The sequence below is a fragment of the Protopterus annectens genome, chromosome 5.part1, assembly GCF_019279795.1.
Source record: "Protopterus annectens isolate FY-2018-M chromosome 5.part1, PAN1.0, whole genome shotgun sequence".
Lineage (NCBI taxonomy): Eukaryota > Metazoa > Chordata > Ceratodontiformes > Protopteridae > Protopterus > Protopterus annectens.
Window position 1 is genome coordinate 351804125 of NC_056736.1, and position 17501 is coordinate 351821625.

Sequence of the window (17501 nt, forward strand, 5' to 3'; positions counted from 1 at the left end):
GCTGAAACTTTAGTGATGTAAATGAATAGTAATCATCGTCTATGACTGTAATGTGGGGCTAGATATTTGCAAACTGGTCGTATCTGTTGGCTGTGGGAATGAGCATTTAAAACAGAGCTGTTCTTAGCTTGGCTGCATTATTCCTCTGTTCCCCATCTTGTTTGCCCTTTTTAATTGTAGGAGACTTAGTGAGGGAACCAATAGTTGAGTGATCCCATTTCTTGGTACTACGGATCACAGAATTTGTTGCGCTAGTGTCTCCACATATGATGAGATTGATTCCTTGGTGTTTTTGTTTAAAACACAGTTTGCTTCATCTGGACCGTGAAATGTAATCTGGATGTTCCTTTTTGTTAAATATAGTATTGCTGGTTACCTTGGTTGCACTTGGGAGCCTAGATCTCAACATCTCAAGTAAGGTGGTAAAGCTTTCCTTTGAATGTAGAGAGCTATGTTGTAATGCAGTGCTGCCCACACTTGGTATCCAGCAAATCTGAAGTTGTTACACAGCCAGTGGGCTTTTTATTGGATGGGCTCATGAATAGTGTAATCCAAACACTTCACTATGAAGTGGGTGTGGGTTGTTGTGCACTTTGATTTGGATAGTATCCTGTTGGCCGATTCAGTTATAGAAGAACCAAGAATTGTGGCCAATTCCACTCTAATAATTGAATTGGTACCGAGTCTTGTAATTTTTCTGGCAGGCCAATAAATCTAAGATTATTATGCCTGTCTCAGTTCTCTACAACTTCCAGTATAGATTCTAATCTAAGAACATGGGAGTGGAGATCCTGTAGCTCCTGAGAGTAACTGGCCACTATGGCCCTTTGCACCTTGAAGGGCTTTAAGCCAGATCTCATGAATGATATATTGGATGGCCACTGCCGCATTTCTCATTATGTCATAGAGGGTCTCTATGGGAGTGTGAATGGCCAGTAGCTCCTCCAAAACTATGAACATATCTGCCACCTTGCTGTCTCTCTTATTACCAACCTTTGAGAGATAACAGAAACTCCCAAATGAGTCAGTTCTCCAACTTAAAATTACAGTATCTTCCACTAGCAGGCCATTAATGGAAGTTGTCTGTAGTGGATTAAGTACATTCCTGTTAATCTTTGCACCAGTTTGTACTTTAAAAGTAGCTTTTTTACATTGCAGGGAGAACTGATTTCACTCACACGTGTTGCTCCATGTGAGTACCTGTGTGCACCCTTAACCACTGTTTTGTGGTTTTGTGTTTTGTTCTGTAGGAATATGAATTGAACCAAGTTTTATTATTTAAAGAATGGTCATCGGGGAAAAATTGGGCCAATCTGTTTTATCTGGATTTAGTCAGTGATTAAGTGATGTTCAGAAGTGCTGTGGATTATTTTAATGGGTTTCTTGGATGCTGGCACAGTAAACTTTTTTGTCAGCTTTAAGTCAGGATTTAGTAAGGATGCTAAGTTGTTTAAAATATTGAAGACTTTGTTGTGTTGTTTGTTGTAAACAAATTTTCCAATATTTATTCCTTTTACGCGTGATTTAAATCATCCACTTCCCACAATTGTTATTCTGTTTCACATAAAGACTGGTTAACTACAGCTTCTGTCCATTTCCCTCAGACACTTAAAAACTTTGCTCCTTACATGGTAACACAGATGAAATCACAACTTTATGCAGGCCTTACTTCAAGAAATTCATTTGTGAAAAGAACATCAGTAAACTGGTGTCTGCAAACTGGAGCAGCCTCCCAAAGGGAACTAAGAAATGAAACAAATGAAACACTGTAAGAGACAAATTAAAAATATGTATATCCTTAATGAATATCATTGCTTCAGAGATGTAGGTTAAAGATTCTCATGATATCTTCTGGATACTGCCCAACCTCCACATTTGTGAAAGGTATCTCAGGAGATAACTCCTGTCAACCTATCTTTCTGATCTTAAGCTTTTACTCTTACATTAACAATTCTCTTGCTAAAATATCGACACATTCCTTGCTTCACAATTCACCCTTTCACCTTCCTCTCTTACCTGTTTCTTATATTTAACTTTACTTCTGTCACTGAAATATCTCCCTTATCAGTGCTTCTCAGCTTACACCTTTTCACCTTCCCCTCCTGCTTATTTCTTAACATTCAGTGTTACCTCTGCTCCACGTGTTCTATATCAGCCCAATCTACTTTTTTACTTGGCTCCTTACATTGTAGCTACATAGATTAGACAGCGTGTATGATTCAGTCTTTGACTTGCCATGACATTAACATTTACCCCCGTATTCAGCAAACGTCCATGCAGGAATAACGTATTCCTGCACGGAAGGGACAGCTCATGTGCAGCATGGCAGAGCACCATGCATATGTATGAAGGTGCACTGCTGTGCTGTAATACGTACACGGGGATGTGTACGAGCACAAGGGGTGTGTTTGAGAGCAGTGCTCTCACAATACACATGCCCCGCACAGCAGAATTGCCGTATGGCAATTTAAAAAGTGCGAGATTGCTTGTTACACCGCTCAACCCTTTACAGGAAGAAATCTGGACAAAGCCATAAGGGACAACTCTGAAATATTGCAATTATGAAGTTAAAAAGTTTAAAGAATAACAGGTTTTGCATTAGCATGAAATTTGTGAAGGGTTTGAAGTCTAAAAGGTACACCTCACAATCCATTAGAGTAAGAAATCTGGACAAAGTCATAAGGGACAACTCTGAAATATTGCCTTTACAAACTTAGAAAGTTGATAGAATAACAGGTTTAGCATTGTCATGAATTTTCTGAAGGGTATGAAGTATAAAATGCAAATGACTGTCATTATTGTCAAACTTCAATCTTTAATGATGTGCCAGAGAGCCACAAGTTTATGAAAAGTGGACCAGGAATATAATGCAAATATCTGGACATACTGTGAAAAGTTATGTCATCAACGTTTGCAAAGCACAGCCCCCAACAAATAAATCTTTTTTTTTTCACATCTGCAATAAAGTTTAAGCGTAGCTGTGCGGGTGTGCCCGTTGCTTAGCTATGCTTTGTCCAGCTGAAATGGCACGATAAGTTAAATAGCAATAAGCATCCAATATATGCAGTAGTGCAATAGTGTAGTGGTTAGAGTGTATTCCTTGCATGTAATCATCATTCAGGTTCTTGGTGATGGAGAGAGTGTATATAGGTAATGGAAGGGGGTGCCATTAGAAATTTAGTGGAAACTAAGGAACTAGAGTGGATAATAAGGATGAGGGCCACTATGGGCAGGGGTTTAAATGATAAAATATCTATTCAGCCCATTTTATCCAACAGACCACTTAGAAGGTGACCAATTTGTTATTAACATTAAAGTGTTATTTATGTTGCTAGGGTTTGTATATCTATCTATCTAGATATATATATATATATATATATATATATATATATATATATATATATATATATTTGTATTTTGTTATATACATACCATTTTTTATATGTTATTTAGTTTTATAAATGTTACCACTAGAATACATATGTTTTTAGAAAAAGTATTTTAAAATGTACCAGCAACAGATATATTGCTTTAAACAAAATCATGTACTTAATTGGAGATGCTTATGCATTGGTTGTAATTAGTTTAAAATAAGGGTAGTTGAATGGGTGTATTGTCTGATGAAGCAGCTTTGAGGCTGTGAAAGCGCTTTTTTATCTTTTTTGAAATAAAATCTTTTGGTCGATTTGGTTGTAGTCTGGTACCTTCTTCTTTTTTGGATATTAGTCATAACGTGCTTTGCCATGGAGAATGGAATGTGCTGCAGTGGGACTTGAACCAGGAATGCCTGCTTGTAAGGCGAATGCTCTGCCCACTACACAATTGCTATGTTGCTTCATTTGCATATATCTTCCTTGTTATCCTCTTCAGCCATTTAAGCTGCATTAACCGTAGCTAAGCAATGGCCACACCCGCGCACCTATGGTTACCTTTACTCGGATTTAAAAAAAAAACATCAAGGGTTTGTTCATTTTATTGGTGATTACTTGCTGTTGTACATGAGGGGGAATGTTGGTGGGGATATGCGGACACCTATGAGTGGTCTTGCTCATTTCTTACCCCTTTCTGCTGTTCTTCATTGTGGGGGCATGTATATTCTGAGAGCTCTGGTCTCAGACACGCCCCCTGCACTCTTACATGCTCCATGTAAGACTAGGGGCTCAGGCAGTGCACCTCATTACTATGTATGGCGCACTGCCATTCTGCTCCTAAAAGGCCGCCTCCGTGCATTAGTCCTGCACGGCAGAATAGTAAACTTGGGGGACTTGAAAATACATACTTTTTCCATAAAAAAAATTTTGTTTGTCTGTCAGAGTAAGCCTTGGGATGAGGTTGCCAATAAAATGTAAAATTCAACAGAAGTGTAGTTTTAATATCAATATTTTCCAGTACAAAAATAGTTTATGATACAAAAGATTGTCATAGGGGTGCTTAATCATTGCTGGTCAGGTGTTGGTTTGGTTTGGTTTAGCTACTTTGGTTTTGATAAATTCCTAGTTAATCCTCATGTATGTTATAATTTTCTTCAATGTATTGGCACTGATATCAGCTATATAAGCTATATCCAATTGCCTATTCCTCCATTTTATTTTAAAAGCAAGCAGGTTCTCAGGCTTATTTCGAAGGGTTCACAACTTATTAGCCGCCACCATTTGGTACAGCTGAGCCTGTTCTAACCTCAGCTGTTCCATAGCATATATTATTGCTTGCATTCCTTCCACATGAACTGACAGCTATCATACATGTACTATCCTAGTAAAGGAATCAACAATGTTGAAAGATAACAATCAAGAGTAGGACAATATAAATCCTGTGAGGAAAATGCCTTTCTTGTCATTCATAAAATCAATTCAGGAAATCCAAAGTCAATGCAACACAGAACTGGATATGTATGTATATGTCTATATCTACATATTTAGCTATATAGCTATCTATATCTAACTCTATCAATTTATATAGATAGATATAGTTATAAATATAGATATGAATATATGTGTTTGTTAAACCAGGCTAGTCCATCTGGACTCAGAGTACCTTTTCAATGGAGACCCAGAAAACCTACTCAAGCAAAATAACACAACAATGTACTTAGACCTGAAAGTATAGATTTTTGACAATATTGCAAAAGAAAAAAAAAAGTAGAATATACACGTTAAGGACTGGAGGATAATGTTAACAGTTACAGATGATAATGTCTAATGACAAATATATAGTAACTTAGGATATGAATGCACTTTATCTCAATATTTACACAAAAAGTGGTCATTACCAATATTTAATTGTGATTGACAACAGAGAGAGAGAGAGAGAGAAATAAATTAGAGAATATTTATATTCAAGGTGAACTAGAGAAAATGGAAAGAACTTGTGAAAATTAGATACTGAGTAGAACAGAGAGAGAATAATATACAGGATAAAAGTAATAAGAGTAAGGTGGGTTGAAGGTAGGTAGACATGTGTACAGTGTTTGTATCAATACCTGATTTATTATTTTTTTATGGATGAAGAAAATACAAATATGCATGAATTTGCAGTAAGCAGCCATGTTACTTTGGAGCATGAACAAATACTTTTCTGTCAGGTACTCGAGGTGAATTTCTTGGCATCCTTGTCACAAACACATAATAAGTGGGTTATGATTGTTATCCAGTCATAATCATCTATATTAAGGCCTTTTTGAATGGGAATTATATTTTCATTTGTGATATATGCATCATTTATATAATACAATGCTAAGCATGTCAGTTATATTGATTTATTTATTTTGGTTATATTTTGTTGATTACTTTGTGTGTACTCATAAAAATAAACAAAAAAAAATAGGCTAGAGTTTATCCAAAGGCAACAGATGTTACTTATGGGATAAGCTATGCTTTGCAAATTAGTTTTAGTAATAAAGCATTTGAAACTTACTTAATATGTGAGATTATACCATTTATATATGCTTCTGCTGATTTTTTTGCTTGTAAAATTTATGTATTAATTCTGTTGTAATTCCTGTTGATTTTTATTTGAATGTATGTACATGAAGCTTTTCTCCCTGGGCCTCCATTGAAAAGGTGCTCATTGCGGCCCAATGGACTTTCCCGGTTAACAAACTGCAAATAAATAAATAAATATCTGACTGTCCTTGAACAGGCTTTACATTTTCCCTGCTCAACAAGAAAGACTATTATCTCTTAGACAGTGGAAGAGTTTAGGGTAGGATTATCAAAATGGGGAGAGGTGGGATATAAATGGCAGATGAGATTCAAGGTATGCAAATGGAGTGTGTTTTACTTGGGCCACAATGACACTCATGTGAAATATCAGGCAAGGAGCAGAAGTGATGATAGAAGAGTAAATTAAGTACCTGGGCACGTGTTATACTCTGCAGGGACAATCAGCAACTGAGAATGTAGGCTGTGACAGAAACAAGAGAATGATTTTATATGTATGTGAGGAGACTGACTCCAGAAGCAAACAAGCAATTATGTTGGCAGGCCAGGCCATAAACAAGTCAGACTTCAATCTTGCATATATGGCTCTGAAGGCCATGCAATCAGAGAGACATTAGGTTGCCTACTGTAGTGAAGAAAACCAGCAGATGGATGTGACTGATGGAAATGAAAGAGGATGACTGGAAACCAGAGGAACTGTGTCTCTTCTGACCAATATTTGGAAGAGACAGGAAAACATGATATGGCTGCTCAAAATCAAGATGGGGAAATGTAAATAGAGGAAGAAAGGGGCATAGACAGACAGTTGGAGGAACTATTCCCTGGTGCTACAAAATAGCTTGCTCTTGAAGAAGTTCGTGAGCCCATGAAGTAGATGACAACAATAGGAAGCAGGTAAGGAATCCATGGATGTAAAAACGGTGTGGGGGGCAGGTGTGTGTGTGTGTGTGGGGGGGGGGGGGTCAGCAGAGGGATAGAAAATTAAATTCACTTAGAAGGGCAGATTACCTAGGCTGTCTGTCTCCTTCAGACAACAGACAATATTAATGCAATGTCATGTAATCCATGTATTGCTTCTCTTTGGCTTCCTCATTCTACTTCCCCCATTTCTGAACTCTTATCATGTGTACTATAGGATAAGGAACCTGCTAGCAGTATTACTTAAATTGCTCTGCTTCAGCTGTCAGTCTATCATATTCTGTTTGTATACCTTACATGCCATAGCCCATCATTTAGATTTAAATTGATAATAAAGACTGAAGTCTGGCAGCATATCATACAGGATTACAGTCATGATCCTCTAACAGATTTTGATCCATTTACCTCAGCTTAAAATTAATAGTCTCCATTTGCATGCACTGTGACTAAGAGAAATTTGCTTAATGACTCAATGCTTGTGGGACATCTGTGAAAATTAAAACTTTTGTACAGTAGGTTTGCTTCATTAGCACACAAATAAACAAGCACTTGTCAATAAATAACAGTTTATGAAGCTTTATTAATTTAGAATTAAGAAGTAAAAGTAGAGGGTGTTTTGAACTGATTACACTGAGTCCCTTTTCACTATGTTAACTGTAAATGTAGTGCTGCATTCTTTAAAATGCCTAGACTACTACATGATTTAAACAACAGTGAACATTTTTCAGAGAGAAGCCATGGTATTGTACTTTATATTTTGAATTTAATAAAAAAGTGTGTGCTGAAACTATCATTTAGCATTGCACTGTCAAAAAAATCAGGTAACGAATGGACTGGACACAACTTTTCAGCAACATAGTGCTATTTCTGTGTAATTGTGTGATGGATAATGGGGAGACCCTGAAAAGGGATAGGGAAGCTTGCTTTGCACTTTGTGCAGAGCAAGAATTGACAATGTAGTGCTGAAAAAAATGGCAAATGCATTGTTAGCAACTCAACAGTACTGGGTTTTGACAACTCCAGGTCTGGAATATGTAAATGGGACATTAAAAATAAGTAAATAAAAACTGGTACTCATATGATTAGAAACATAATGAAATTGTATACTTGCATGCCATAACACTGCGTATAAAGGCTGAACTATGTTTACTGTGATAATATAAATCCATGTGGTAATGTTTATCTGCTTTATTCTATTGTGTGGTACCCAATGACAACAGCAATGCCTTGCACAACACCAGCAGTAAGGAATTTAATTATTCTCTATGGTACTCTTTTGCAGAATAGACAACAAAAGTAACAATGTTTTGCTCAGTACATAATAAAGGGCAACATATTGGGAGACATATGTATCAAGAGCAGTTGTGATATTTTTGATTTACATGCTATCATAGTGGAAGAGTAAGATGCACCTTTTAAAATGTCTGCAGAAATCAATATTTGATACAGTAGCATTGAATAAATAAAGAACATCCTTTGCTTGTTTCTTAATGCTATTTTTGTTAACAAGACTTACTCTGAGATACATTTTGAGAGAAGGGGGAGTTCTGACTGGACCCTTGACATTTTGTGTTGTGCTTTGCAGCTATTGAGAAGTAAAAAGTACTAAAATAATTCCAGAAATCAATGTTTAGCATTGTAGTGCAGACTAAAATGATTCCGGAAAGCAACATCTGACAATCTTTCCTGACTGGAGCTGTTACATCTTGATTTGCATTCTAAAATGTTGCTAAATACCAACATATGACACTATAATACTGAGTAAGAAAGTTAAGTTACTTATTGCTTGCAACATAATGGCATTGTGGGCTGATAAACCTTATTCAAAATACCCTACTCGGGGGTGACGATCCTGACTGTTGGTGTGACATTTTGCACTACTATTTATTGTTGAAAGCAGTGTTTGGCATTGCCATACATTTCTTATTGGAGCTATAATATTCTGCTTTGCATTTTATCAGATGGAACACAGATTATTAGCAGCAGTGTAGTGCTGTTTTGTTGTGATAAGTTGTATTCTGAAATCCTGAAGCTATGACATTTTGTGTTGCATGTTATTATGATGGATTCACAACATACGGCATTCTAAAATTACTATGTAAACCAACATTTAATATTGCACTATTGAAGCAAAATGAGACAGAAACTGTTAACAACCTACCGATTTTGCATGCTTACAGTCCCTGTTCTGAGGCATTCATTGAAGAGGAGGAGTTTCTGACCATGCCATTAAAAAGGCATGGCACAAATTGCCAGTGACTTTAGTGCAATTAGATAGTGGCAAGTCATAAAATGGCATGCCGAGGCTGTACTAAATGCACAACAGTAGTATGAACATATGCTGTAATGCTATCCTACTTTCATTTGTCCATGCAGTACACAGTGACAATAACACTACCTTGCACAATGGTAATTGTAGAGAATTAGGTGATATTATATGATGGTCTTTTGTGTGCTTTGTGCAGTATAAAGTAAAACATGCCAAAAGGAGGGAAAACATACTTTTCTCATGGGAGCTGTGACATTTGGTTCAGTGCTGTCATGACGAAAAAGCAAAATGCACGGTTTTAAAATATCTGCATACCCCATCCCATTTAACACTGTAGTACTGAATACAAAATGTGGTATGCACATTGTTAATGACATATCTGTTATTGTGTGCTGACATATATGTTATTGCATGCTGAATAGGGCTTGACAGTACACAATAGCATATATGTCATTCTTAATGACATATACGTTATTGTGTGCTGACAATCCCTATTCTGAGATACCTGATGGAGAGGTCCTAACAAGAATTGTGACATTTTGCATTGCATTTTATAGCAGCAAAAAGTTACAATGGCCAGTATGTTAAAATTATTCGAGAAAGCAATATATTTTATTGCATTATCTTTCTGAATAGGCTGTGATATCTGCTTTTCATGTTCTTAAATTGAACACACACTGTTAACAACAGAGTGTTGTTTTATGGTTGTTGTTTTTTTTTCGGCTTTTCCCGGTTAGGGGTCACCACAGCGGAGGTCTGGTCCGCTAATGATTGGCAGTCGATTTTTATGGTGCCGAGGTGCCAGCCCGACAGCTAGCCTTCAACGAAGGCATGCCCATTCACGCATGTCTTTCGAATGCCACTCGACCACGGGGAGGACATGCAGACTCCACACAGAAGGCGCTGCAGCCAAGAATCGAATGGGAGAACCTCTTGCTGTGAGGCAACAATGCTACTGCTGCACCAAATAAGCACTATTCTAAAAGAGTGGCTACTAGAGCCAGCCTGGTGCTCAGCGCATGGGAATTAGAGACATTAATCCATCTGCCAGGGTTTGACAAAGTTCATATTTACCACCTTTACAATGATGATTTTTTTTCATGAGGGAGGAACCTGAAACTGAACTAGATTTCTTCATTAATACACTGTCCAACAGTATTTGGTACTTAGATTTTTTTCACATCAGGTAGTGGCAAAGTAATCAATTTTCAATTTTCTTGACACCAAGATTTCTGTAGACAATGACACAGGGTTTCCTAGTTCTAATGTGTACAGAAAAGATACGTACAGAAACAATTTTTTAGACTTTTGCAGCCAACATCCTTTCCTTATGAAAAGATTGTGCTGCATGTTCAGTTTATTAGACTGTCACGACTTATTGCTGATGACCATACTTTTCCTTTAGAAAGCAAGTTCTTAACGCACCTGTTTGTGAAGAGACATTACCGTGAACAACTAGTGCAGGGTTTCACAGAAGTAGCAGCTCACAGGCACATTAAACATAGACCTATACTCAAATATGGTTTAGTGCCTAAAGACACACTGACAAACTGACAGGAACTGCAGTTCCTCATCCTATCAGCAGGGATGCACACGGCATTAGAAACATTGTGCAGAGAAATTAGAACATCATTAGAGCTAGTAAAGATTTATGCCAAGTTTTATGTAATAATCCTACTTTTCCTTCTAAAAAACACCACTCTGATGCCAAAAAGTGCAATGTCATCCCCTTTGGTAAAAACTCTGTACCCATGAACTACCGCATAGGCAGCAATCTACTTAACACTGAATGTGTGATAAGAGACCTTGGGACCCAGGTGGACAGTAGTCTCTCCTTTGATAGTCACATCGCCACAGTAGTCAGAAAGTCCTTCTACATGGCACACCTCATCATAAAAGGGTTCTCATCCAGGAAAAAAGAGGTCATTGTTCCCCTCTACTCGACACTCATTAGACCCATTATAGAGTACAACACCCCTTTTGGAATGTACCTCACAAGACATCTGCAGCAGCTGGAAAGGCCACAGAACTACCTCACAAAGAGGATTACTGGCCTCAAACTAATGCCCTACACTGACCGCCTCAAAAAACTCCAGCTTTACTCTATAGCATATCGCCTACTCCGAGGTGGTCTCTGCCTAACATATAAAGCTTTGACAAACCCAGAGCTGTTGGACATGCTACACCTAAAGAAATCCCAATCCCTCCGAGCTACATGCTCTAGGGACCTAAACCTTGTCACCACAATAAACAGGACATGCTGGAGGGATAGATTCCTGTCTCAGAGACTTCCTATACTCTGGAACAAGCTACCCATCTATGTCAAGCAAAGTTCTTCATTAGCACTCTTCAAGAAAAATCTTGATGAGTGGATGGGAAATAGGAAATACACCCTGGGGATCACTTCTGTGTCTCTGCTCGACAGTGGCACAGGAAAATAACTTTCTTGGGTGGAGTAAGCCATGGAACCTTGCTGGCTAGGCTTACGTAGGCCCTTGGGCCGATAGCCTAGTACCTACCTATGAACCAATGAAATTGTTGTTTGAAAAAGATAACCCACATTTTTCTGTATTACAAGTACAGAACAGTGATACTAAGGGCATGTTTACTTGCAACAAATGTCTAGTATGTTAATACTTTTCTGCAGATATTTATACTGGCTCTGAGTTCAGGTTTCAACACTGTAACATTACAGTCTATTTTAAAAAAACATTTTGATTGCCATTCTAAGTTTTTAGTTTATGTAGCAGTGTGTAATTCTTGCAAAACATTTTATGCTGGTAAGATGATCAGAAAGCTTTCTGATAGAGTAAAAGAACATTTGGCAGCTATCAGAAATAAAGATGAAAATAACAGCTCTAGGAAGACACAGCTTATGCTGCCCTAAGTTTATTGGTTTCAAATTTCTCATATTGAAACAAGTGAACCAATTTTTTGGAGATTGTGAGATTTTGCTTGAACTGAAAGAATTGCGATGGCAGTTATTACTTAATGCTGAGACCCCTCCTGGACTCAATGAAAACCCGAATGTTAAATGTGCATTGAGATGGGAAGTCTGACCACTCCCACTTTATACTAATATTTGTTAATGTATATGCAGCTCTACAAAATGCGTAGTTTCTGACTGGTTAATTTTTTCCTCACTGTGTTCTCAGAAGTTATATGCTATTGTCATGGTTACATCTCTCTCTACCTTGTGCACCTTACTTCATTTTTTAAATTGTGTCACTTCTGAAGAAGTTCTAGATATCATTAAAGAATGAAAGCCCTTAGCATCAATTTTGCCTTTGAGTGTTTCTTTTAATTTATAAGAAATACGTTTGTTGTTTTACCATTCTAAAAGACCCAAGATATGGCATTTTGCTTTGCATGTTATTATGATGCACAAGCAACATGCATCATCTTAAAACACTTGATATTGTGATGGTGAACAAAAAATAGAAAGCTGGATGCAAATTGTTAGCAATGTAATACCATTGTATGCTCAATACCCATTTATAAAAGAAGCCCAAATATGGGATTCCTAAGAAGAGTTGTGACATTTTGTTTTGCTCCTTTGCATCTATAATGGCTACATTTGACTTCTACTGTGGAATAAAAAGAGGCATATATTGTTAGTAAGTATAGCATTATTTTGTGCTCATAACCTATATTATCAGAACAGCACACAGTGTTAACAACATAGCATTATTTTGTGTTAATAATTCCCACCCTAAAATGTCAAAGCTGTGATATTTTGATTTGCATTTTATTATAAAAAGTAAACAACATGCATAATTTTAAAACATGAAAGCTAGCATTTTTCAATGTACTGTTGAAGAAAAAAGGATGGTAAACACATTGAAAACATGCTGCTATTGTGTTTACAGGCTTTGTTCCAAGATATCCAATGGAGTGAAGAACTCCTGACTGGAGTTATACCACTTTACTTTGCATGTTACTGTAGCAGAGAAGTAATGGTAGTGTTCACTATTTTAGAATGATTCCACAAAACAATAATGGGCTTTGTAGTGTTTAAATGAAATGGACATACATTATTAGGGAGAAAGGAAATGGCAGGTAATTTCCCTTTACCTTCATAGTAAAACATGCCCCTTTTCCTTAAGATTAATTATAAATACATTTATTTATTTATTGCCTTTGTTTACCTGTAAAGTGTAATTGGGCACAGGTCCCATTTTCACTAGACACCTGGGAAGAAATGTTCTATTTGACAGAATGAGAAGAAGGCAGTTACATACATGCATACATACATACATACATACAAATATTTCAAGCACGGGCATTAATGCCCTTCTAGCTTGCTGATATACCAAAACATTTGTTCCCATAATAAGTGTCCAGACTGTTCTTAAAAATATCTAAACTAGTACTTGCTTTAATGTAATTTGGTAGTCTGTTCCATGCTTCAGCTACTCTGTCAGAGAACCAATTAGTACACTTCTCATTTCTATAGAATCTTCTACATAGGTTGTCTAATGATTCTCTAGTACTTTTTGATAATCTCAAACATTCCCAGAGGTAGTCGTCTCAAAATGCCTTATATAACTGAATAAAATCTCCTGTTAGATATCTGTAAGAGACACTGTACAAGTTCAGATATTTTAGTCTTTCAAAATAACTTAAATTTTCACATCCATGGATGCCCTTGGTATATTTCCGCTGTACCCTTTCCAGTTTACTCGTGCTTGTTTTCTTATATGGTTTCCATATTGTTATTCCATACTCAAGTTTGGGTCTAATGCAACTAACAAACAATGCCTTCATTATTTTTGATTTCCTAGACTTTATAAATCTATGTGTAGAACTGATAGTTCTATAACTATCATTACCCAATTGGTTGATGTGATTAGAAAAACTCATAGCTGAATCTACCCATATAGCCAGGTCCTTAAACGAGTCTACAGTTCCAATCACTGTGTGCTGTATTACATATTCACCTTTCAGTTTGTGTCTCCCAAATCTCATATGCTTAGTTTTTGATGTATTTATAATCATATTATTCTCCTGTGCTCAAACGGTCAATTTAGTCAAGTTATTTTGCAGACATGCCTTATCTGTCACACATGTACTCAGATTACCCAATTTCAGGTTGTCTGCATGTAGACTGTAGAATACCTTATAGCAGTTATACATGATTTACATAATAAATGTACATACATATATAGAGTAGTAATGATATAACAGTTAATCAAAAAGTAATAAATGTACATACATAAAACAACAAATGTACACACACAGAATAGTAAATGTACATACATAGTATAGTAATGATATAATAGGTAAACATGACAGTTTTGCATGGCCAAGATGCCAGACTGCTAGCAGCACAGAACTGTAGCTCTGCCTATAATAAATTATTCTGACAGGAAGTTTAAGTTAATTTTTGAAAAAAAGTACTAATCAAATATATGAGAAGATACATAAGTGTATGATTTTTATTATTTTTCAAAGATTAGTACTAAAATAGAAGGTTTTATTACTTTTTCCTGTCAAGAAGTTTTCTACAAGGGATTCAAGTATGAGTAACTCGAAGAACTCGCATCAGGAGAGTGTGGTGAAAAAGGAGTTACAAGCTATAATAACAAATATGCAAGAACTATCTCTCAAAAGGGATAAACTGGAGAACAAAACTGACATTATAAGACAGGATTGTATCAACCAGTTGGACACTCTAAATGAGGTAATGAAAAACATTCTGAACAAATATCTTCTATTGAAGAAACTGTTACTGATATGGATGGCAGATTGACAAGAGTGTGAGAGCCACAGTGATTTTCTTCTGAAACAGAATACAAAACTACTAGAAAAACTGTAAGACCTAGAACGTAGGTCAAGGAGAAAAAATATTAGAATTCACGGAGTATCGGAAAAAGAAGAAGACAATAATATGATACAGTTTCTTATTAAATGGTTACCTACAGCATTAAATTTACCAGAACCTCTTTCATTTGGAATTAAAACAGCCCACCTATCTTTATGAAAACCAACATCAGCTACAATTTCTTCTAACCCCAGATCCATCATTATCAGATTGTTGTCCTCCCAAGATAAGGATTTGGTACTGAAGTCTGCATGGACAAACTCTCCTATTAAGATAAAGGAAAAAAAAAACATTCATTTTGACAATGATTGCGCCTCTTCTGTTATCTATAGAAGAAAAGAATGTGGTCCCTTAACAAAATCCCTCAAAAGTTCCTACATCAAGGTCAGATGGTGAGAAGGTATTCAGCTCATTCCCAGAAGCCATGGATTTTATCCAGAAGAAAAAATTCTAACTGATATAGAAGATAAGGATTGTTCTACACAAAGTCTGAAGAGACATGCGACAAAAAATGGATGGACTTTCAAGGAAGGAACAAATAAAAAAATTAAAGGACAAATAAATAAGATATTGTTAAATGTATAATTTACTGTAAGCTTCATTACTTAATTTATGGCTGAGAAACATCAACAAGGTAAAGGTAAAACTGTTTTTTTTTCTGTCTCTTCTCTATGTGTGCATTATCTGATTGTTCTAATTAACTTAATAATATGCTCACTGGGGGTACAAAGTTATTCAGTAATATCATTGCTAAATGATATCTTAAGGAAAATATATTCATGTGTGTGAATGGTGGAGTAATGCTATAGTACATACTAAATATGCTCTTGTGATCATACTGCACAGGGCTCTTGTATCAAAATGGTCTTTATTATTATTAGGTGCAGTTAAAAAAAAATATTATGTTTTCTTAATGATCAGTAACCATCAAATTATTTAACTAACTGCATATCTGACTATAATAATGTAATCGCTGTTGTATTCATACTGACTGACAGATATAAATTGTTTAATGTTAACAGATAACTTCAAAAAGCACTATGGGTGTAAGTTGATGTTTTGAAGGGAAAGTATGGCTTTGCTAGCCTGGTTAAATATGGGCCATTGGTATTTTGTACTGTTGAGGCTGCTCAAACATTTTTTTCTCTCACAGGAGCAAGAAAAGGTTCATTTGTATCTCCCACTGAAACACTTCTTTTTTTTAGCTTCTGTGACTGTTTTACACAAGCACAAGCATGTACAAGGCAACTGCAGTGAGTCTGAGAAGCTAGAAGAAAGGAAACATGGAATGGTGATGTCATGTGACCTGTCAACCCACTCCTGCTTCAAAACATAGAAATAAAACCACAGACGAAATTCGGAAGGGAAAGAAGTGAATTTTAAGTAAAATCCTGCTTCAAAAGCTTTAAAATGTATGGAATGGTTATAAAAAGCATTCTAAAGAAACGAGGGAGTCAATATTGTGGCTATCTATCTAGCTTACAGCTAAAAATAGTAAATTAAAGCTAATGTCCCACTCACCAGGCTAAACAAGGAGAAGGTTACTGTCAGCTGCCTGTCAGGTGCCAGGATCCGCCACATAACCCACGCACTCAGGTCACTCCACAACAAGTACAAATATGACTCTGTCATTGTCCATGTTGGTGTGAATGACCTGAGATATACCTCTCTGGATTGCATGAAAAGAGACATTGAAGAGCTCTACGATCTTGTAGCCCAGGCAGGAATGACCCTAGCTCTGAGTAGCATTCTGCCATCGCCCCGAATGATATCGCAGTACAAGGACAAAATGATTGACTTCAACAATTGGCTAAGCTTCTGGTGTCATTCACAAGGGATCCAGTATCTGTCTGCTTGGGATGACATGGTCGGCAGACCACAATGCTTTGACACAGATGGCCTGCACCTGCCGCCTCTCGGATTCTGGATACTAGCTAAGGCTCTTGCTGCCCCTATAGTGCCTTTTTTAGGCAAGGTTCAAATAACAAATTCACCACCGTAACAGACAAGCAAAAATTGAGGGTAATGCTACTCAATGCTAGAAGTCTATATCTCAAAATGCACTCACTCGAGGCACTCCTTAAAATGGAGAACATCGATATTTGTGCAGTGACTGAGACCTGGTTCAAGGCTCCAGAGAGCACCCCTGCACTACAAGGCTATAACTCATATCACACTTTTCGGCCATGTAACCTGGACAGAAACACCAAAGGCGGAGGTGTGTCCATATTCATTAAGGATATCCACATCTCCAGGCTAGTTGCTCAGCATAATACATCCGAGCTTATCCAAGTGCAACTAACTCTGGGCAAAACTGCAATCCAAATTGTAGCTTGCTACAGATCCCCCACCATGCCCCAGGATTCCCACTCCTCTTTTCTTGATGTACTGGAAAATATTAGGGTTCAACCAAACACCCTAATAATGGGCGACTTCAACTAAACCACCATTAACTGGGAAAACTACTCGTGTACCAACTCCTTAGCACAACGCTTTCTGGAATTCATAAACTCCAATGCCTTGGATCAACTTATCCACACCTACACCAGGG